A 22,524-nucleotide genomic window follows, 5' to 3' on the forward strand; every position below is an offset into this window, starting at 1 on the left:
CTGCTGGCTCTGGGTCCATGGGACCTGCTGCCCACCCAGCAGCCTGGTCCTACTTGTGAGATGGGCTGGGGCAGCCCTGCAGAGCTGCCTCGTGAGCAGTGTGTTCTTCTGGTTCCCCTGCCATCCAGTCTGCTCGCCTCCTTTTCCCAGAGCAGCTTGGAGAGCAGGGCCTCACGCTTTGCAGGGATGAGTTTCCACTGCAGAGGATTATATGCTTCCTGACAGCAGTTTTACATGTGGCATGTCAAAGACAGTGCAGAACGCGAGTCAGTCAAATGCTGCTTTCCTCTGTTTTGACAGGCCAGGTTTGGCAGCAGCGAGGTGCCACTGCTGGTGGATGGGGCTTTCCTATGCACTGGGTCACATGTGTGACTCACGCCTCAGTCTTCTCTGTTTAATGCCTTGTGAAGCAGCACGGTGAGGTTGCTGATAGGTTCCTTCTGCCTATGAGTCAGCCTCCTGAGGCTTTGGTGGCCAGGGATGGTAAGAAATAACTGTTGTATTTAGTTCTTAGGCAGGGGACATAGATTTTTATCTATTGGCAAGTAGTCTATAGGGCATCTCTGAAATAAGCTTCTTTAGGCAGGTAACCTTTGTGCTGAATGTAAACTAATGACCAGAGATGTTTTAGTCAAAGGAAGGGTCAAAAATAAGGCATTAACGCCATTTATTTGTTTTGTGATTTTCTGCCCGACTGCTGATTTCACTAGGGAGGCAGGATTAAACTTTGCTGCCATTTCTGTTACTTTTGCTTAGTAGCAGTAAGCAGCACACACTCCTTGAATTTCTGCCACTTTGCATGTTAATCATAGCAGCATAGTGTAATATACCAAGTTTTTAAGCACAATCACTTTTGCTCAGAAGCTGTTCTGAAATTTTACTGGTGACTGTATGCAAAACAAAACTATTTGGAGAGCATAGTAGCTTTAAACAAGATAATAGCTCATAACAAAAGGCTGTCATTAAGGCAGAAACTATTTTTTAATTGAAATACATATCTGTAAGTTCACTTTCTAGAGAATTAGCTTTTTTGCTCTTCTCTGTGTCATTGAGTGATAGATAGTTCTAAAGTACCTCAGCAGAAATACTGCCCCAGGCTGTGGACATGAATGCCTTCTCTCCAGACTTGCTGTGCAAGTAGTCCTGTGCTTTCACATCCTATGTTCCTAAACGCAGTATGCATCCTACACATCAAAAGTGAATCAAGAAAACCCACCCCATTGTTGTGCTGACTGTGAGCAAAAATGTATGGAGCAGCACAAAGCTCCAGACAGGTTGCTCCCACAACAAAACAAACAAAAAACTCATACCACAGTGGCTTGATATGTAACGGTTTCTTTGCTTATAATGCTTGAAATGGAGTCTGTGGGATGTTGAAATTTCAGAAGTCATGGAATGTGCACCTTGTCTTAAGGTAAGGGCTCCCAGGAAACTGCTTTGATTTACTGTCTTAAATGACACCACTTGCTGCCTGCGCTGCTAGTATTTGTAGACTCTGGCTTTTTGTGGTGCCAGAATGCTTGCTTTTGTAGCTGGCTAAAGAATAAATATCTGTATGAATGTTTTTCAGTTGCTGCTTTGACATTTCCAGGGGGTATGTGCAGGCAGAGAAGTCCATGCCATTTTGTGCAGCTTGTTTTTGTTTTGAAGATCTAAAAGAGCAGAAAAAAAAAACAGAAGTGTGTGCTATGCTGGAGCCTAAAACAACTCCTTTATCAAATTATTCCTTTATCCTTTTCTGAACAAATATAGAAAGTGGCGTGGTTGCAAGTGTGGGCATTGCTTCAATACATACTGTGTATACTGACACCCTGAAGTCTGAAATTGTATTAAAGGTCTCTGAGAAGCAGTGGAACAGCATCTACCTGGGAGGGTTTGTGTCAGGGAGATAGCTACAGCGTACTTGTGAAACAGCGAGCTAGGACTTGCATTTTGCAATGTTCATGCAGTCACTGGTTTCCTTGGAAACTAGTGCCTGAGCACACACAGCCAAACTTGAACATTGGTGCATGGTCTCATAGCAGAAAATGGGCTCCCAGACTTTAACATTGCAAAGTAGAGTTAGGGTTATTTGTTTTTTTTTGTTAGTAGCAATCTTGGAGTAGGATGTTCCCGAAATAGGGCCCCTACTCATACTGTGGCATTTTTTGTATCTGCATCTGTGTTTTGTTCTCCAAACTCCCCTTTTTGACTTGGTTTGTGAGCATATTTGTTGGAGGTGTTTCCCGTTCAGCACACAAACTGTGTTAGGAGAGCCACGGAGCAGCTCTGTGCTGTAGGCTGGAAGTGGCTCTGCAAACTCTCCAAGCAGGCCAGCTCGTTTTCTTCATTACTGATGAGGGGTCATCAAACAAGTAGGAGAAGTCATCAGGTGGCTGTCTGGGTTGTCTGGAAGGGAGAATGTAGCCTTGTAGATGCCCACATACTCTGCTCGATGTTTCATCATAGCCTAACCCAGCAGAAGTTAGTCCCTGGGATCTCTCAGAGCTTCTTTCTATTTAAACTGCCTATGTGATGCGAACTTCATGCAAGGATCTATTGGGTGAGGGGAATTCATAAGTGTTCTTGTAATCCGTAGACTAAACGAGGCAAATAACTTTCTTGGTGGGTAATATCTCTGACAAACAGAAGAAATCAATTGCTGCGTGACTCAAACAGCATGTTGAGCCAATAGGCAGGAAGGTAACAGTGGTGTAGTTAAAACAAATGTGATGCAAATAATGCCACATGGCTCCAAGTTCAGGCTTGTTTGAAACAACCTTAATTGTCTTAATTGCTATTGATATGCTTTGAAAATCATGTCCCCTAGGAACCTGAGAAATTCCTTAAGTTAGAATGGAAGATTGTCTTTCTGAGTTGGAAATACATGCACAAACACATGCAAATGTTTGCCGTGCATTTTCAGTATGATTTACATTGGTAAATTTCTGTATTGGGTTTTGAACGAAGTTTGTAATGGTAGCTAAACCTGATCACATAGAGGAGGTGTGCATTTTTTGGTAATTACTACATTTTGTTGTAGTTTTACTGTTTTTTTTTTTTTAATTATTATTATTATTTTTTTAATTAAATGAAATGGATGAATGGTTTTGGCCCATGATAAATGACAGTCTTGAGCCGTGTTGCTCATCACTGCAGATGTGGTCTTGGTGACAGCTGTGATAACAGTTCACGTTTGTCGTCTTCGGCCAGCATGCTGGATACCTGCTGGGAAACCTGCATGGAGATGCAGAGCAGGCAGCAGCAAGAACTTGCTGAAGCAAGACAAAATTTTCTCTTTCATCAGAAGTTAGGACAGAAAAATTGAATTTTCAGGTGTTGTGAAACCGGGCTGAGGAAGGCAAAGAGGTTGGTACTTCTTCCATCTTTCAGCACTGACTGGTAGCTGAACACAAACAACATTGTAAGTTGATATCTGGGGGCTGAATTTGTAGCGTCTGTTCTCTTCATGTCAGACTCCACGTTCCCTCAGAGATCCCTGTGTGTGTGCCAGGGGTGTTCTCTGTCCACTTTGAGGCACATACTTTGAGACACGTGTTGGCTCTGTGTTCCCAGAGCCCTGTCTCTGCTTTTACCCCTCTATCCTCTCTGCCCACTATGGCAAGGTAAGCTGCACTTCCCAGGAAAGGGCCTCTTCCTCCTTACTCTCCTTTACTTTACTGGATCTCTTCTTCATTCCTGCATCTCCTTCTTTTCCCCAAGGTTTTTTTTCTCTTCCTACAGATGTCTGCTTATCTTTTTCCTCTCAGCCCCAAAGCTCTTCATTCTGCTAAGCTGTCCCATCTGTTAGGCTTTACATCTCCCTAAGAAACCTCCCTCATTTCCTCTATGTATCAGCAGTCAGAGAGCTTCCAGTGGCTGTCACATAAGACAGCGCGGGAAGCTTGATTTTCCTGACAATACAGCTTTTCTGTTGTGTCAGTTTGCACAAAATCAGTGCCTTGTGGCTGATCAGATGTGATGTCCCACAGGCCTCCTGTTACAGACAGACAGCAATTCCGTCAGGTGGGTGCCTGGACCTTGTTCAGCTCAGCCAAAAGACCGATAGCTCACATTGCTGCCCTGAAAACCAGCACTAAAAAGGACACGCAGTGACCTGTTCTCCTTGCATTGGGGCATTCAGTGGCAATGGCTTTGAGTTGTATTGACAAAACATTGCAGCGCATGCAGGATGATGGCAGGATGTCATTCAGCTGTTACTCGATATGTCTTGGTGCAGAGCTTGATGAAGTGCTGCTCCAGTACTGACGTAAAGCTGAGGTTAGCTGTTGTTGCTTGTCCCCTTTGCAGTGCCTATAGACTAACAGTCATGTCTTGCTGGTGGGCAGAGTGCAGATAAAACATGGACTAAACCTCAGATAGAAACAGGGTTTTCTGCCTTCATGCCTGTACATAACTTACTGTTGAGTGCTCTCGTGGTGCTGTTTATCTAGACTTGCTAGGCAAGGACTAGTTGAGCTGTGTATATGTGCACAGACATATTTTCTCCCATACACGTCTTTGCATTTTTAAATCTTGTTAGCAGAGCAATTGCAAGAAGGGGAGAAAACATCTCCTGCTCATCAGATACTTGATTGCTTTCTGTTTTCCCAGTAGAAGTGCAGATCTGCAAGGCACACGAGAGAAATGAAGCGTGGAGAGATGACGGCTTTTCTCCATTAGCAGTATACCCAACACAGATGTACTCAGATACTGTGATAATGAGTACGTTGGGGAAGCTTAAATAAGGCAGATACTCTGATCTTACTTGAAGTTGCTGTGGTCAGAGCTTTGCTTAAAGTTTCTGAAAGGAAGAGGCAGCAATTGAGTTACCATTTGAACTTAGACCTGTTTCTGCAAGAAGATATTTGAACTTCCACAGCATTTCTGCTTGGAGAAGAGACACAGGTGGTACAGCTCACTTATTTTGTTGCTTAAGTGACTCTGACGTGGTGTGTCAGAGCCACAGCTTGCCTTGGTGTAATGAGCTCATGCAGCCTTTTTTTGGCAGTGGTGCAGGGATCTGTTGCGGGGTGAATACTGTGTTGCAACCCAGCAGTCTTTCATTAGAGGAGTCCCATGGGAATGCTAACTATCCGTTTTATTTCCCTCCATTCATTAGCTAGATTTATTAATGTCCCTGCAGGAGGGTGTGCACCATCAAGGGATGCTTTCTGCAGACATGGCAAGCCTGAAAGCTGGAGTAAAAGAGCCAGTAATGGTGACAGTGGGATGTGAATGTGTCACTGCTACTGATACGTATTAGGCAGTGGGATGAGGGACATTTGGCTCTGTGTGGCTGCAGACCAGTCCTCTGCTTCTGTCATGCATGAAGCAGCTGCTCTACCGTCTGCTTTGCAAGTGTTACCTCCTTATCAGCCATTGTGGCAGGTACTCCACAAACATACATTGTCCATCATGACTAGGAGCAAACTGATGCTTCCCTAAAATTCCCAGCTTGTTTTCCTTCAGCCGAGGATGGATGAGGAGATGACTGTTACTGTTATTTAGTTAGGTAAAGCAAGTCCAAAAGTGACAGAATCAAACAGACACCAACTTTTTGATTCCATGCTGGTAGTCTTGCAAAGGTACAGTAAGTATTTTTTTCTAGAAAGCCAAAAAGAGCTCAAAAGAGTCAGCCACTAGCCTGATGGAACCTCGTTCGGGGTGGTAAACCTGGGCTGAGGCATAATCCTGGTATTTGCAGATGCGAATGGAAAAGCTTCCCCAGAGCGTGAGGCTGTCACAGCAGTGTAGTGAGGATGGACACCTGGGAGCCTTGGTTGAAATCGGACAGATCCAGGCCATGCCTCTCAATTTTCAGGTGGGGACTTCAGCTCTGGAACATGGTGGCTCTTTTTCTTACCTTCGTTTTGATCAGCAATTCCATCCACAAGCTACTGAGGACTCTTTCTATTGCACATTTAACCAAAATTAACCTGTTTCTTCTTTAAAAAGCAGAAACAAAACCTGTATCCACTGCAAGAGGTTCTTGATGCAGTCTGTGATGGACGAATGTTATAAATGAGAGTCGTCTCACCTGGTTAAACTTACTGGACTTAATGGCTGCAAAAATTTAGTCTGTGAGGCCAGTACTAAGGAAGGCAGCTGAAATACAGTCAAATAATCTTCCAGAGCATTGCGGCAACTTTGTTAAATCAGTACAAAATTTATGAATATGTGAAAAACATAAGACATCATGAACTGGTGCCCAGTTTGGGTAGGATCTGGAAGTGTAGGTGGAAGTAAAGCAGGTGTCCTAGTGATGGCTGAGACAACTGTATAAAATGTGCATGCTTGAACAAGGAAGATAGGATCTTTACAGGTATTTAAAGCTCTTATGTATATTGGAGACCCTTATAAGGCTCAGATGCTAGTTCCTGAGTAGTGCCTACAGAGGAAAGAGCCTGTCTTACTTGTTCTCCTGTACAGGTTTTCTTCCTTTCACCTTTATCTGCTTGCTTTCAACCTTCCAGGCACTTTGTGCATTTTTGGAGACCTGAAAGTCTTGTTTTTTTATCTGTTTGTGTTGGTGATCCTGGAATTGCTCAGCCACGGCCACTGAATACCTTGATACCATTTTCTCTGGATTGCTTTGTAGACTCAAGTGCACTTTTCTGCAGTACATATATTGAGAATAAAGGGCCGCTACCTCAGCAAATTAGCGTGAAAGCATTGGAAAAAATTGTAGGGTATGGTTTTATTTAGGAGTAAAAAACTACCCTTTGTCACTTGTTGCCTGTGCTCTTCAAAAAGTATCTGTGAGGGTTTCTGAGAAGTGAAATGGCTTGTCTGTCTGTGCCTTTGGCACTCATCTAAAGAGGTAAATCAGACGCTGCATTGACAGCGATTTGCCTCTATGATAGAACTTCAGCAAGCAAAAACTGGTTTCAGTGATAATGGAAAAAAAACCATTCAACATAGGTCTAGCCCTACAGTGTGGTAGTTTTCATTGCAAAAAAAGTTCTCTACATCCTGCAGCTGAACAGGTATGTGATTCCATTGAAAAAAAATATCTGAAGGGCTATCATGCTTTTTAACCAGCAATCTCAAAACAATGAAACCTAGTTTTGCTTACCATCCAAAAGGGCTTTTCTTAGAAGCAGCCCCAATTCTGAGTACAGCCTGTCTAAACCTGCCTTGTACTGGCACCTGTGTTGTGCTGAATGAAATAGAGCAATTGACAGCAGGCCCATCTTGAATAGTCGCCTTGTGATGCATCTGCTTGGGTTGTCAGAGGCTGAGTTCCTGGGCTGGGTCTTAGCAGAGTGCCTTCGGGTAAGGCTGAGGCTAAGAGGCCATCCTGCTGCTGGAGCTTCAGCTGGAAGCTGCCTTTTTGCGCCTAAGACTCAGCTGGGTGGCCATGGTCACTTGTGGCAGAAATTTGTTTTCAGGAACAAAAGCAAATTCCCCGTCTGAGAATATAATAGAATGGTGATGCTAAGCTGGCTCCTTACAGTCTCTAAATACAGAGAAAATAGCACACAGTAGAGAAAAAAATGTTTGCTGAGTTAAGTGAGCTATATTTAGGTGCCAAACAAACAGATGTCTGCTTTTGACCCTCCCCCTCACACCCCCAAAACCTCTTTTTATACTGTCTGCAAATGTCTTGGCTGTTCGTGGCTTCTGTTCTCTGCAAAAAGAATAATTGTGAGCAGCAGGGAGAGGACATCTGTTACAGCTGAAAATAAAGAAAGGCAAGCTCTTAGGCATACAGCCCCTGTGTCCATCCACATTGCTCTCCTCAGTCCCCTGTGAGTGCTGCATCTATGGGCTCTTGTAGTTTCAACACAGTTGATGCATAAAACAAAACAAGATCCCCCTGAACTCTCCTCTGTCACCTGCTTGATCCAGACGTACTGGTCTGTCCACACGTTTTTGCCTCATGATTTGTCTGGGTTTAGAGGTGAGACACCAGGTATCACACCTGCGTGGGAGGAAGCAGCACAAGCTCCTGTCTGCCCACTGCTATGCAGGCTTTGTTCTGTCTGGCTTTCTGTGCTGATTAACAAGCCTTTGTAAATTTCTAATTTTTGTATCCCAGAGAGTGTGTTAACTCTAATTCCTTCATAAGCATGAACACTTGGTGATTAGAAGTTAGGTTTCATAGCTAATTAAATAGCAAACGACAAGGCAGAGCCTTTAACAAAAACAGGTCACTTAAATTGCCTGTGCTCTCCTTTATTGGGTGTTCTTTTTCACAGGAGGAGGATCTTCCCCATGTTTCCACCTAAATAAAAGAACTGAGTGCAGGTATAGATTGATGAGTGGTTTATATAGCATTTTGTTATTAACTTGAGTGCATATTGCACAACAGTATTTAAAATATGGCTTATTGCTGTTGGAGTTGTCCCAGGCATGTGAACTCCTGACAGTTCTGAGTAGCTAAAATTCAGTTTAAAGCTTTGGTCTGCGTATTCTCCCCATCGCTAAGCCTGAAGGCTTTGAGGAGCCCAGCTGAATTCTTGGAAGGTATGGCTGTTGTTTGGGGTTTCTGCTGCTTAACTTCCAGCTGTGTGTGCTGGGTGGATCCGTCCAGAATGTGAAATGAGAGCACCTGCAAATCCTGGTTCTGTCTGGCACTTTTTTGTTCTCCTCGACCTCTCCTGACTCTACGGACTTCTCTGAGCTGCTTGGGGAAGAAATATGACAATATAAAACTGAAGCTCAGGGAGATATCAGGGAGACAGCAACTAAGTTTTGAATTGCACTGTTGTTCCTCAGTGCAGTCTCATAGCACAGGACAGCACTCAGCATTCACTGGACCTCAGAGGCCATAGTAGGAGAATATCAAAGAGGAAACATCACTAGAAATTCAGTTTCCCAACTAGGTTCAGGTGAGGAATTTCTTGGATATTATGGGTTTGTAGCAAGTCATGGCATTTAGCTGTCAGTGCTCTTATTGGATTTGTTTAGATAGATAGGATTTCATTGTTCCCCCATGCATTTGCTGCCTTTCCTGGGTCTTGTGGGGGCTTTTTGCAGTGTTAGTGTCTCTGTAGGTGCTATTAGCTGTGTAATTAAAGTGATCTTGTGTTGTGCTTTTTTGCTGTGGCATAATCGTCAGCATGATTGTCAAAACTGTTTAATTTGAAACTGTGATTCAAAGATGAAAAAACCCTCTAGCTGCTTTGAGTGAAAGCAAGGGAGATCTGAGGAAAGTGCCTTGATAGATAGTTGTGTGGCATGCTCAGTGATTTGTATGGAAATGTTCGTGGTTGAGTATCACCCCTTTACAGGAAGATGGTAGAAGGCAACTATTTTGTGCTGGGGACCCAGGTTAAGCAAACTGGTAAGTACCTTTCACCCCCTCTTAGCCCTGTTTCCTCCCTTCTCTATTTTACCAGTTTATTTTCTTGCCAAAAGGTAACACAGAGCTTTTTCCTTGCTTGACAGCTGATCAGGATTTATAGCTGTGGCTTATCCAAACAACCTGTTAAAATGTTATGGAGTGTTTCAAAAATAACAGTTGTCATAATTCAAACGAAGAACAAATAAACATTCATTGTCATGTTCTACTCAGTGTACACAAAACTGTGTGCACACATCAGCTGAGATTGGAGGGACAAATATTAGCCTGAGATTTCTTTCTCTCTGAAAGGGGCTGTCTAAATATTCTGTTTTAATAATACGGAGGCATTAGAGCTCCACAGACTGCGCCAATTTACTTGACCTTTATACATAGAACAGCATCATATCCCTCCTATATAATAATAATTATATATATATATATATAATTATATATATTATATATATAATAAAAGAAAGTAGTGCAGATTTACTATTCACCATATATAAGACTTGTTAGATTTTATTCCTTGACCTTAAAGGCAGATTGTGCAAGTAGAAATTGGACAGAACAGCACAGTACATACCAGCTCTCTCACATCACTGCCAAAAACCAGCAGATGTGTATACATAAAACCGACAGGTGAAGATTATTGTGTTTTTTAGGCCTCTTGCCTTTGATTTCAACTGACTTCTATGAGTTATGGTATGGGAGGAAAGAAACACTGTGGTATGTTGGGTACCTTGTAGTGTTAATGCCACTGACCGCTAAAATCATGCGCTGTAGAGAAAGAAAAATGGGGGAAGCCAAATCTTAGTAATGTGTTTAGCATCAGGTTAGGGACATTACAAATAATGTTCTAGAGAGCTTTTGTCTTAAGGTTTAAAGATAAGCAAAAGGTTTAGAATTGACACAAGTAGACAAAACCGAGTAGTTACTTCAATTGCAAGAGGTGGGTATCTGTTCTCATCATGGAGAAATTACAGGGGCTTTTGCTTCTGGAGTGAGTGTGCCTCATAGGAACACAGGTAAAATTAAAGTACATTAAAAAAAAAAGAAAAAAAAAAGTTGTGTTAGATGAGCAGAGGAATTTCATTTAGAACAGGTGAATCCTGCATGACCCAGTGGGTGACCTACGCACTGCATGGGATAGGGCAAATAAGCTGAAGTCCTTCAAAACTAAAGAATATTTGAAAATTGCTCCAAAGGCAAGCTTAAAAGTGCAGTTCTGTAGGCAAGTAATCAATGAAGTGCATAGAGATCAGCTGCTGATTTTGGTATTGTCACAGAGCTGTCTCTTACCTCCAGCTGCTGTGGCTGTTTGCTAGCAGGCAGGAGTTAATAGGCTGAATTTAGGTTGGGGGGAAAAACCCAACAACTGCAAGTTCTGCTGTTTGCTTGTTCACTTGAAAGGCTTGTATATTTTTGTTTCATATACTCACTACAGGGGAGGTTTTTTCCCAGGAGCTCATGTCAGTCAGTTCCTTGGCTCATTGGTTTAACGTGTGCTTGGGCTGATCTTTTTGCTCTTGAATATGTGTATTATTAATGTGTATTCTGTGGACTTGTATTTGCTTTTGACTTTGAGGCAAAGAACTGTCTGAACATCTTTAAAACGCAGTTAAATGTCTTCTAAGTAATGCTATTTAGGTCTGTCAGGGTTAAAGTTTTTTGAGTTGTTTCAGCTCACTCTAGTAGTTCCTGTTTCCTATTTCCTATTCCAAAATAACTCCTTGGCATGCATATTCTCTCCATCTCTTGTTAGCTCTCACTGTGTATTGCTTCTTGTAAATATTTCCAAAACGCAGCCTGTGTACTGTGGAGCAAACTGAAATGTGAAAGAATTGTAGTGATGCTTTTCAAGGAGTGAACAAAACTGCACTCCTAATTCTGTAAAGTATTTGGGACAGAGGAAACTGTTTCCCTAGAGGAACTCATGCTCATGGGAGGAGCACTCTCACCAGTTCTTTGTGGTATGCTTATTTACTGTTCCACTTTTGTGTGTGTTTCCCCCTCCCCCTTTTCCCACCAAACCTAATGTGAGTTATCACCTACTTCTGCCTCTTGCACACTGATCCTACAGAGCCCTCCTGTTTTGCTCTCTTATAAGAGTTTTTACTCTGCTTTTACTCTGCTTATAAGCTGGCCATGTCTTCCTGCAGACCTTTGCCTCCTTGTCCAAGGCTCAGCTGCTTGTGTCCCGTTGCAGGCTGTGGTTGCCTCAAGCCCAGTGAAGGAGCTGGAAGGATAGGGAAAAGGGAACTGTGTGATGCAGTGGGAATGTCAAGTAAGGTACTCAGAAGAGAAAGAAGGACGACCCAACATTGTTGCGCTTGGAGCAGGCAATTCTGGTTTTGAAAGTGGTGTGGGAAGGTGCTAAGACATAAGGGTGCTGGGAAAGAGGAGAGTAAATACAGGATAGTAATGCAAGGAAAACAAAATAAACATGATGCGTAATAGGCATATGAGCAAACTTACTTTCTTGTTCACATGGTGCAGATAAGTGTCACTTAATTGTGTGCTCTTTTCTGGCTTACTTCTGTCTTTTCGCTGTCTTGAGAGGTGTTTCTCCACTCCCTTTAGAGCCTTCCATATGGTCTGCTCTTAAGGACCATGGCAGCAGACCTGCAGTGCTTCTTCATTATAAATTACGGGCAGCAGGGCGATTGATAACTGCCCACAGCTATAACATACGTTGCAGTAGGTGCTCTTAAATTGGTGCACAATAAACCCATCCCTCTTCTGTGTGTCGTACATTGTATTTTGGGAGAAACAGTGAAAGCTGAGATACTGTTAGAACTTATTGCTGAATTATGGGATACCAATGTCCAAGTGGGATATTCCCTTGGATTTCATCAGATATAACAAATCCTAGATGTGGGACATCATTTGAAATGATGAGTTGGTTTTTTAGGGTCTGCCAATTGAGGATTAAAAAGTTAATCTTTCCTGCAGCTGTTTGAGCTGTCTTGCATTCCTCTGAGTGGGATTCAGGTATTTTGGTATTTCCTCTTGTGTGATTCTTGTTGCTCTTTGTTTACCTCCCAGCATATCAGTATGTGTCTGTCCTTTTTGCGCTTGTGCTTGCATTATTGTCATCCCATCTATGTTCACCCAGTCTGCATCTGCAGTGCTTGAAAGGGGATTCCTCATCCCCTGCTGCGACATCAGCAAGCTTCAGCTACACTTCATGCACCCTGCCTTTGAGAGCAGAGCCTTGTTTGCTGTGTTTGCCCATCCTGCGATGGCAAACATGTATGTCTCAACAGAATGAATCTTGAGCATACCTGTCTTATTAAAGGAATTGCTTTCTTGGCTCTGGAGGAGGCAGAGTAGCAATCTACTTAATGCATGTTGTAGGCTATACTCCAGAAACAAGCAGTGCCATTGTTTCCTGTTGAAATGGTCCTGCTTGTAAAGAGCAGAACTTTCCCTTGGGAGCACCTCAGTGTTTCTCATGCTGTGATTATGGCTTGCTTTTCTGCTAGGCTGTAATGCTAGTAGGTTACAGTTGCTTGTAGGGGGGGGTGGCCTTACACTGCAATCATCAAAACTTGCTAGAGGGATGAAGTCCCAGGTGAACATGCTGTTCCTTGGCCTTACCTTGCCAGTACACGTTTATGTTGCTGCTTCCTCCTTTTGCTTTTGCATGTATCCGTTCCTGTTGGTGTTCCCTGAGGGCAAGTGGTACCATAAAATGTGAGGTTACTAGTGTGCTGCTACTGCAGAAATATCCTCTTCTTTGCAAGAAATAGGATGTTTCTCTTGACAGTGTACTTTCAGGCCGAAGTTCCTGGAAACATTCAGATCCTCTGGAGGGCAGTTGTTTTGATCAAAGGAGAGCCATTTCCTAGAGTCCTTGAAATCAGTCCTTCTTCTCCTTGCCTTCCCCTTAAACTTGGTACCCTTCTGATGTCATTTTTTTGTCATGATTACTCTTCAAAACAATTATTTTAACTTCTTTCTGACTTGCATTTACTCTTGATTGGATGGGGTGGAACTGCAAATATCCAGTTTGTCTCTGGATAGTGTATGTGGAAAGATTTATCTGAATTTCCAACATCTGTAAAGGTTCTCCTTTAGTAGGCAGTAGGGACTTCATGGGTGCTGCACTCTTGGTAGACTTCCTAAATTAAGTTTGAGAAGATTGTTGCTGTTGGGATGTTCTTCAGAGCTCACTCAGAGGGATGGCTGGTACTCACGCAGTGGAAATACAGATTAGAAGGCAGTACTTTGAATATCACCATTTGTCCCTGATCTGACTTTGAATAGAGAGAGACTGCTGGTGGTTGGCTCCTGGTGTGATCCCCAGCCTCGCTGCTTTTCCCTAGGCAGCGTATGTGTTTCCTGCTGCTGTTCTGTCTCCATTTAAATGTTATAAAGTTGTACAACTTGGTTCCTTAGAGTTCATGTTGTCTGCCAAAAGGTGCTTGTCCGAATGTAATCTGGTTTATTAGTAGACTAGACAGAGCCCGCATAATGGTGCTCCCACAGCTCTGCTCAGGACCGCGGTGTCCCCGAAGCGACCTTTTGAGAGCAGATTCAGCGGCAGCGCTCGCCTGCTCCTTAGCTCCTGGGTGAGGATGTTATTTAGGTAAACCCATACATCCTTCCACTATTTTTCTCTCAAAGCATGGCTGCTACTGTCAGTCTTTTTACTGACCCTTAACAAAGGAAGAAATATTCCTGGAGATATTTATTAAAGGACTAAGGCTCCAAATGCTTGTCTGCATTCTGCTCCTGAACACCTATATTATTTAAACCAGGGACTTTGCCAGGCAGCAGAAAAGCAGAAGCAGTGAAACAACTTACGTGGTGACAGCGCCATCCATCAGAAGTGTTAGGTGAATCAGTAATTGGCATTAAATCTGTCACTTTTTTTTTTTTCCACAAATCACATTTTCTGTGAAGCCCCATACTGAACCTAAAGCTGTATATTTGCACTGTCGTGATAGTTTTCTCTACTGATGCCCTTCTGCTGAGGAGAAGCAAAGTGTTTTTGCAGAGCACATTAATTTTGCCTGGACAACAGCACATTTAGAAAGGCTTGCAATGTGTTTGTAGCCTCTAATCCAAGAGACGAGAGCGAGCTGTCTCTGCTCAGAGGATCTCTAATTGGATTTCTGCATCTATTTAAATTAGGTTATCATCCACTTGGCAGATTTCCTGCTTTTTCCACTAGGGTGAAGTCCATCTCTGCAGCAGCTATCTGTGACTTTCTTCTCCAGGGCATCTGAATGCAGTTCTCTCTGTAAGTGTTCATTTATCACTGTGAAGCCATGCAGACCTCAAAATATGCTAATAAACTTTGGGAAACTGTTTTAGCTGCCATTTAGCTGCAGTCCTCATACCTGCCTCCAGTCAGCTTGCTGCTTGGAGCTGCCAGGAGTGGAAATGTATGTGGATAATTGTTTGATTGATGGAGAAACTCTTGCCCTGAAAGTAGGAGGTTCTTTTCAAGATATATTGCTGTGACCTTCAAGACATTTTGTCTGGATCTCCATGGCTCAGTCTTGCAAACTGAACCCTGCTGGAGGAGTTTGGGTGTTGCTGCATCCCTTGGTGTTGCAGCATATGGGTACATATGTTTTCTCTGCTATTTCTGTTGGTGTGAAAAGTCTCTAGCGTAGTTACACTGGATGTGAGCACCAAAACTGAGAGATGTGTGAGAACACCACTCCTCAAAAGACCATGTTGTTTAGCCAAGTGTGTAGTATGTAGTTTGTTCCATTCCTGCTTTGACATTCACTTACTATGCGTGTTCACCTCTGGTAAGCTGCCCGAAGTTTTGCTGCTTCCTTCGTCTAATAAAGTGGCTGTTTGATCCTGTTGGGAGGTATTGGTAATGACTTCTCAAAATGAAGCTCATGTGGGAGTTGTTCAGAGGTGTCAGGCATCTCAGAAGCAGGCACATTGTGTTGGGAGGAGATGATTTTCTTGCTGACAGTGCCAAACATTTCCAGTATCTAAAGCTGGGTTTTTGTAGGATGGAAAATAGTAGCCTAGAAGAGGGTGGTGAAGATCTGTGGGGTGAGATATATTTAAATACAGAAGTTAACAAAAAAAAACTTCCCCAAAGAACCTTGCATACAGCATTTTCATTGTAACAATAGTTTTCAATAAGGGAAATTCAAGGAGAAATTAACATTCTTTTCCTTAAATTATTTTTGGACATGATTTGCAGGACAAGGGGAAATGGTTTGAAGTTGAGGGAGGGAAGATTTAGGTTGAATGTCAGGGGGAAGTTCTTCACTGCGAGAGTGATGAGCTGCTGGAACAGCTGCCCAGACGGGTTCTGGATGCCCCGTCCATCCCTGGAGGTATTCAAGGCCAGGTTGGATGGGGCCCTGGGCAGTCTAGGCTGCTATGAAATGTGGAGGTTGGTGGCCCTGCATGTGGCAGGGGGTTGGAGCGTGATGATCCTTGAGGTCCCTTCCAACCCTGGTCATGCTGTGATTCTGTGATTTTGCTTCTTAGACGTTGAATATCAGAATATGATATAATGAGCAACAGTGTAAATGAATGGCACGTTTTATTGATATATTTAGAAGTGCTAAGTGGAGCTCTCTCATCAACACGTTCTCTACAAAGCTCCTCTATTTTGCAACTACAGGTCATATTTACATACAAGCAAAATGAAAACATGAGGTTTATTTTCCTTTTTTAAAGGCTTAGATCAGGGCACGGTGGCTTTCCCTGTTGCCTCTCTAAACAAAATGTCAGTTTGAATTGTTTTTAGTGTACTCTTCCAAAGAACATGTTCTTCCATCCAGCTAAGCAGTAATGGCCTTGGCTCAGGATGCTTCAGATCCCTCCCAGAAATGTTCTCTTGTGACCTGAAGCAGCACTGCTGCTGTCTGTGGTGGGAAAGGCAAGCGCTGTCATGAACATCAGCAAGCATTGTAAAGACTCCATGTTACTCCGCCCTGAACTTGGATCCTGCTGTTTTTCCAGTTAATGGGACAGGAATAGCTCTCCTGAGTTATATTTACGTTTCCCTTTAAGAAACGTTTAAAGCGATTTTTGTCCGTAGCCAAAACAAACAGAGTTATCAGCTATTAACAGTGTTGCAGTTGAGCAGGACTGAGACTTTACCAGAAGGTCTTTTCTGTCCTGTTCTGCTGCCACACAGTGTGCGAGTCTTAAAAGAGGATCCATTTATCCTTTTGCAGGCTGCATTTTTAAAGCCAGCCAGCCAGCATTTCTATTGCATTGCTATCATGCAAGAAGTACCTGCTGCCAGCCTGCAGCGCCAGATGTCCCAGGGCACTGCAGGTGCAGACCTCCACCTTTCTGTAATTGACTTGTCTGAAATAATTCTCCTCACAACATAAACGCTTTCATTTCAAAACCACCTTTCCCGAGGGCAGAGCTGAAGTTGGTGGTTGAGGGATTGAAAAGTCATCCCTGAAAGTTGTGCTTGCTGCCTCTGTCTTCTGCGGGAGCTGAAGAGATGCCCACACTAGGTAGCAGCACAGGAAAGAGATTTCAGCTGCGTTGTTGACAGTCGTTTGGATATCACGGAAGGCTTTCTGATTTCCAGGCTCTTGTTCTTAAACCGCTGTGTGTGTGACTGGCCGTGCGGCGGTATTCGTAAACAGAAGATGAAGTATCTGGATGAATAGGTGGCTGTGTGGGATGTGCAGCCTGCTTGTAGATTGGATAATAACACAGTAAGCAACAGCAATTGTACAGCACGGCTTTTGTGCCAGACATTGCTGGTTTTTGGAGGATGTGGGCTTTTTTGTGCTCAAGGGGCATCTCTAAAGAGAACTTCTAAAACGTCTTATTCAATGGACTTAACTTGGCTGCTCTTAGTGATGCTGTCCTTGAGGCTTACACATTGATCTCTGCCAGAGGTTTTCTTGCTTTTGTTCGCTGAAGAGGAGGATGTTGAGGTCCCATTCCAGAGCAGCGTGTGAGCACAGGGGCTTAGAAACAGTGAAGTACTGTGTGAACATGGGCTTTGAGCATTCCTAAACCTATGGAGGTGTGCAGTCTTTGCACTTGAACAGATGCTCTTTATGAAAAGGAGGTTTGTCTAGGCACAAGTTAGTTCTGCAGAGTTTTGTTTGATACTTTTTGCAGTGCGTTTCTATTCGGCTGAGTAGTTTCTGGGAAGCTGGAGCAGGCCTAATACTTAGCTGTGTGCTCCTTTTGGAAAGATCTTTTTTTTTTTTTTTTTGTAATCCCCAGCCACATTTTATGGAAGTAAACACTTCTAAACATTTCTCTGTGTGGATTTCAAACAGGCAATTGTTGTTCATCTAATGCATTTAATTTGAACTACATTTTTGCAGCAGCAAAGAAACAGAACGAGAATGATGCTGTTGCAGTGCTGTTAAGCCAGGTCTGCCTATTAGTGAATGCTAAGTTCTCACCTTGCAGGGAGCTGCATTCTTACTCATTCCTACTGCTGCAAGGTTCAGCCCTGGCAGTGAGGTCCAGTTTAAAATGGTTTTGGTATGCAGCTGTGGCATTGTACATATGAACACTCTGTCATTCAGATCTGCTTCCAGATGCTCATTGTTGGCATTGTCTAGTGGATATTCTGTACTACTTTTGTTTTTCTTGACCATCCTTTGCTCTCTATTTAAATTTAAGTCTTGTGCTAACTCCCCTGCAAACTAATGCTGTGCCTGTCTAGTGCAGGTCAAGGAGGGCTCTCTGATCCTGCAGTCTTCCTGGATGTATGCTGCAGTAGTCTTTTCATTTTCCCTTACATTCTTCCTTTCCTTACACTCAGCAAGCAGTTTTCTGATGTTGAAATAAGATCTTTTGGGACAAAGATTAGCTTTTTGTTCTGAGATTGATCGTACATGCCCAAAGGTACCTATCTAACATGACGCATGTGGATTTTGGCTGTGAGTTAAGTGACTGAGGTGACTATTAATTTTGCACTTTGTAAAAAGTAAATTATGGACAGAGTAACGATAGGCTGTACTGTGGGGTTTGGTATATCACTGTGTGCATTGCTATCCACCGAAGCCTTAGCTTTTCTTTTTGTCTAGGGCTGCACAACACTTCAGGTTGTATCTTTTGCTTTCATGTGTTAGTTTGTGTTGCCAACAGGTATAGCAGCAGGGCTTTGAGCACAGATTTTGCATTTTATGACCTCTGCAATAAAGTGAACCGTTAACACTGGCCTTTTCCAGCACCTGTGCAGGGTCCCTTTGTGCCAGGACAGAAACTGCAGATGAATTTTTCCCAGGCATTTTGCTATGAGGTTGAAATGCTGGGGAGCTGTCTCTGAAGGACTGGAGCAGCTCCTGCTCGGGGCTGAGCAGTTTGCAAAGTAATGCACTTCTGTATGCTGTTCTTCTGAGGGGCACTCGCAGCCTGGCACAAATGTTTTCATGGATGAAACGCATTTATAGCAAACTTCTTACGGTGCTTTTTGCATGACTTCTGCAAATTAGGATGCAATTAGCTTGTTCCTACTGATGCCTTATTAGTTAGCATGATGGGCTTAAACTCATTTGGGTACGGATGTATCACAGATGATTATGCCCTTTTTATTTTTTAATTTTCCATTGCTTTTGATCATTATTTTTTCAGAAAACACTGCTGCAGATTTCTGCTTCTGGAAAGTAAAGATGATGGTTTCATTCTCTGCCCTGTACAGCCCCCTGCATTAGGAGCTGTTCAGTCGGGCCCTAAGTAGATACTCCTGGAACAAGGTCACTCAGAAAAAGTTCCATTATAAATACTGTGTGTTTATTTTGTTTGCAGGTTGCTTCTATTAGAAACTTTAATTAAAAAATGCAGCCTAAATACTCTTCAACAGTAAGAGATATTCAAACAGCTGTATCTTGTTTAAGCCACTTGCAGGTGTTTTTGACCCTTTTGAATACCTTTTCTTGTATCAACAGGTAGATTTGTGTGTTAACACTTCTGCAGTGGATGTAGTTTTCAAATAGTAATGGAGATGATTAAGGAATGGTGTGGTTCACAAAAGCACTGGTTCTGGGTTAATTGGGAATTATGAGCTAATTTATATGCTTTGAGTTTCACATCGCATAAAAATAAATAGAGAAGAAGAAAAATCTATTTACCTGGAGCTTCATCTGTGAATTACATTGAAATAAAGCTGTGTAATAAAATAATGTGGAAATTGCTGAAGGCCCTGTATGCACAAGTATGCAGGAATGGTAATCTACATTGCATGAATAATCTTTTAAATTATTAGACTGACGAATACTCTCTTGCAGGGAACAATAGGGTAAATCTTATTGTAGCTATGACAGTGTATTTTTAGTATCAACTAATTTTCAAATACGTCAAGCTAAGCTTCGCTGTTTTTTTTTTATTTTTTTGAGGTGGATGGAATATTTCTAGATGAAGAGGTCTGTGGCTTACTAGCTACAGAGTGTGGTTTGTTTTGATGCTAATATGCTCAAAACATGCTGTTTGGATCACAAGATGCTTGTTCACTTCACAGGCACTGCTCTGGGGCTGCTGGAGGTGCTTTTTTCTTGCTCTGGGCTAGTTGTATTTGAAGTCTCATTTTAACTAACTATCCTTAAATAGTAACACCTATTTTAGCCATATTCAAGTGTGATAGAGCTATTGCCCAGAATGCTCAGTATTTAGTTTTAAGATGCTTAGATGTTGAGAGATGGAACTGCTGTTGATGTTCTGTGCTTTCCCTTCTAATGCTAGCACTCTTCTGCTGTTAAAAGCATTTGAATGACTCAGTAGTTCTCTGAGCTTCAGTTTCTCCAGTATTTACGCTCTGAAAGTAATGCCTTCTATTTTATTCTGTTGGCTCTGGTGTCAAAGGTGGATGTTGGTGGTACAGCAGTAGAGGCTGAACCTTCCCACCAATATCCCGTTCCATGCTGTTGCCATGGGACAGATGGCAGCAGAGGGGCAATCTGACAGAATGGTGTCTGACATGGGAGTGCATGTGAAGCAAAGGTGTGTCACTGAATTCTTCCATGTGTAAGACGTGGCACCCATTGATGCCATGCACCTTGGGAACAGCAAGGTGCCATGTTCTGAATGGCCATGCACAGCTGTCACACCATGAAATGAGGGGTGCCTCAATCAGCCTGTTCATGTGAATGGATGGATTACAACCACGGAACTGCGTAAAAGCTGAATATCAGCCTCAAGGAATTGGAAACCATGGTGGCAGTGTTGGAATATCACAAAGCTTGCAGCATGTGGATCCCAGAAATGCTCACACAGAAACAGAAGGAACACCGTATGCAAGTTTGTCAGAACCTATTGAACCAATAGGAGGCTGAAGATGGCAGTTGCCTGGATGGCATTGTTAGCAATGACAAGATGTAGTGTCATCGCTATGAGCCAGAGTCAGAATGGCAGTTCACAGAGTGGTGATGTGAATTCTCCATCAAAGGAAAAGTTCAAGACACAGCCCTCAATGGCCAAAGTGATATACATTGTCTTTTGGTATAGGAAAGGGATGATCCTCCTGGATTTCCTGGAACTCGGAAGAGTTTTGACCTCTACATCACAGTGCTGGTGAAGCTGAAGGCTCAAAATTCCAGAGTCTCACCAGAGAAGAAGACAACCTTTCTCCTGCAGTGTGATAATGCCAGATCTCATACCAGTTTGAAGACCGTGCAACGCATTGTTAATCTTGGCTGAACTGTCGTACCACATCCACCACATTGTCTGGATTTGGCACTTTGTAACTTCCATCTGTTTGGAAAAGATGAGCTGTGTAGACAACATTAGCAACAACTGTGCCATCATAACAGTGTGAAATAGCAGGCCGCCTCCGTTGGTGCAGATTTTTATGAGCACAGCATGAGGGCTCTTGTTCATTACTGGTGAAAATGCACAGCTAATGGTGGTGATTATGTTGAGAAATAGTGTTCTGTAGCTGAGAATTTGCTCTCTCAAAGAGTGTTATTTGTATCTTTGTATACAAAGCTCTTTGTATCTTTTGTAGTTTCCATGGAAATAAATAGGCATTACTTTTGGAGCAACCTATGTATGTTGAAGAGAAAAGGCTCTAGATGCCATGAATCTGTTGGTTAGAGCTACTCTGAGGCTTTACTCAGAATACTGTTAAGCTCACAAATTCCAAACCTTTGTTCATCTTGCATATATTTTGCTGCTTCTCCCCAGAATGGATTTGTAGCAGATTTTCTTAGCTCTTCTGCTGCCCCTTTGCTACTATTTAGACCAGGGTTCCCGGATTCTTTCCAAATCCTTTGTTGTCCTTGATTCCTACAAGAACAGCATTGCTTCTTTCTGTGGGCCCTGAATTAACAGGGAGGTCCAACATACCCATGTCTGAATTCCTTGCATCTCTTGTGGCTGATTTTCTAATCACCCCTCATGAAAGGCTGACTTTATTTTATTGGGGAGAATGTCATTTTAAGCCTTGTAATGGAACAAATGGCTGGAATTGGAATGCTGGCTGATATGACTACCGTGAAAGCTTTTATTATGCTTTCTTTTTCAGCATGCTGTTTGAGTAATGCTAGCAATTAGTGTCTTTGTTATGAGGTTTATGGGGACCTGTGGGGGTGGCTGAGACCAAAAGAGCCATCAAGGCACAGCGTAGAAAGTCTGCTCTTGCTGTACTGTGTGGAACAAATAAGGAAAGCGAGTTATCTGCCTTATAACCAACCTTAAAATTATCGACTTCTAGCTACTGAAAGCAATGAAAGAACTACAACACAGATGTAGTTTACTTCCTGGTGGTTTTTATTTGCTTGTACAAGGAATTAAATTGATAGCATGTGAAGCATCTTGACTAAATTTGTCAAGAACAAGGTTTCTGGAGCAGTCCATTCTTTCTTGCAGACAATGCTTGAAGTCCAGTCTACTTTGCATCCAGTGCTTCAGTAGGTCAGTGCCAATGGCCTCTCATGTTGAAGTAGAGCATTTCAGAGAAGTGGGTGCTTTTGGGGACTCCAGCTTTGTCCTGGACTTAGATGTAGCATCCTCACTTGTTCCTTTCCATGAGATGCTCTAGGAGGTCTTGCAAAATGTCGTAATGTGGTGGGCACAGTCAGATTGGAGGCTTCACCTGTGTTGTCAGAAACAACCACTTCCTTTCCAAACCTTGCACAGTTTAGAACTCCAGACTGTTAAACCAATTGCGTGAGTTCTAATAAAACTTCTGAATTTTCCTGTTAGTTCTCAAAGCAATGAATTGGTGATGTTTAACAGTGGTGCCTCCTCTGCTGGAATTCATGGTGTTTGGAATTTGATTAATACTCAGGGAATCACTGCTGTATCACAGACTCTTGTATTCTCCAGCTTGTGTGATT

General features: G+C 42.7%; 1 protein-coding gene across 4 annotated transcripts in view; it reads left to right on the forward strand.

Moving 5' to 3' along the window:
- PRKG1 (protein kinase cGMP-dependent 1) overlaps positions 1-22,524 on the forward strand; it is a 392,537-nt gene that overhangs the window by 29,147 nt on the left and 340,866 nt on the right. The window contains exon 1 of one of the 4 annotated variants that reach the window (XM_042862973.1): positions 8,762-8,816. The exons of 2 other annotated variants lie outside the window; for them this stretch is intronic. The gene's annotated coding sequence lies outside the window, so the exon portion shown is untranslated. Of the gene's footprint in view, positions 1-8,761; positions 8,817-9,220; positions 9,272-22,524 lie in introns of those variants that run through there. One more of the 4 variants, XM_042862972.1, reaches the window with a different exon arrangement.

This window comes from Lagopus leucura, unplaced genomic scaffold (assembly GCF_019238085.1).
Source record: "Lagopus leucura isolate 7727_CA_CO unplaced genomic scaffold, USGS_WTPT01 Super-Scaffold_739, whole genome shotgun sequence".
In the NCBI taxonomy this organism is placed as follows: Eukaryota; Metazoa; Chordata; class Aves; order Galliformes; family Phasianidae; genus Lagopus; species Lagopus leucura.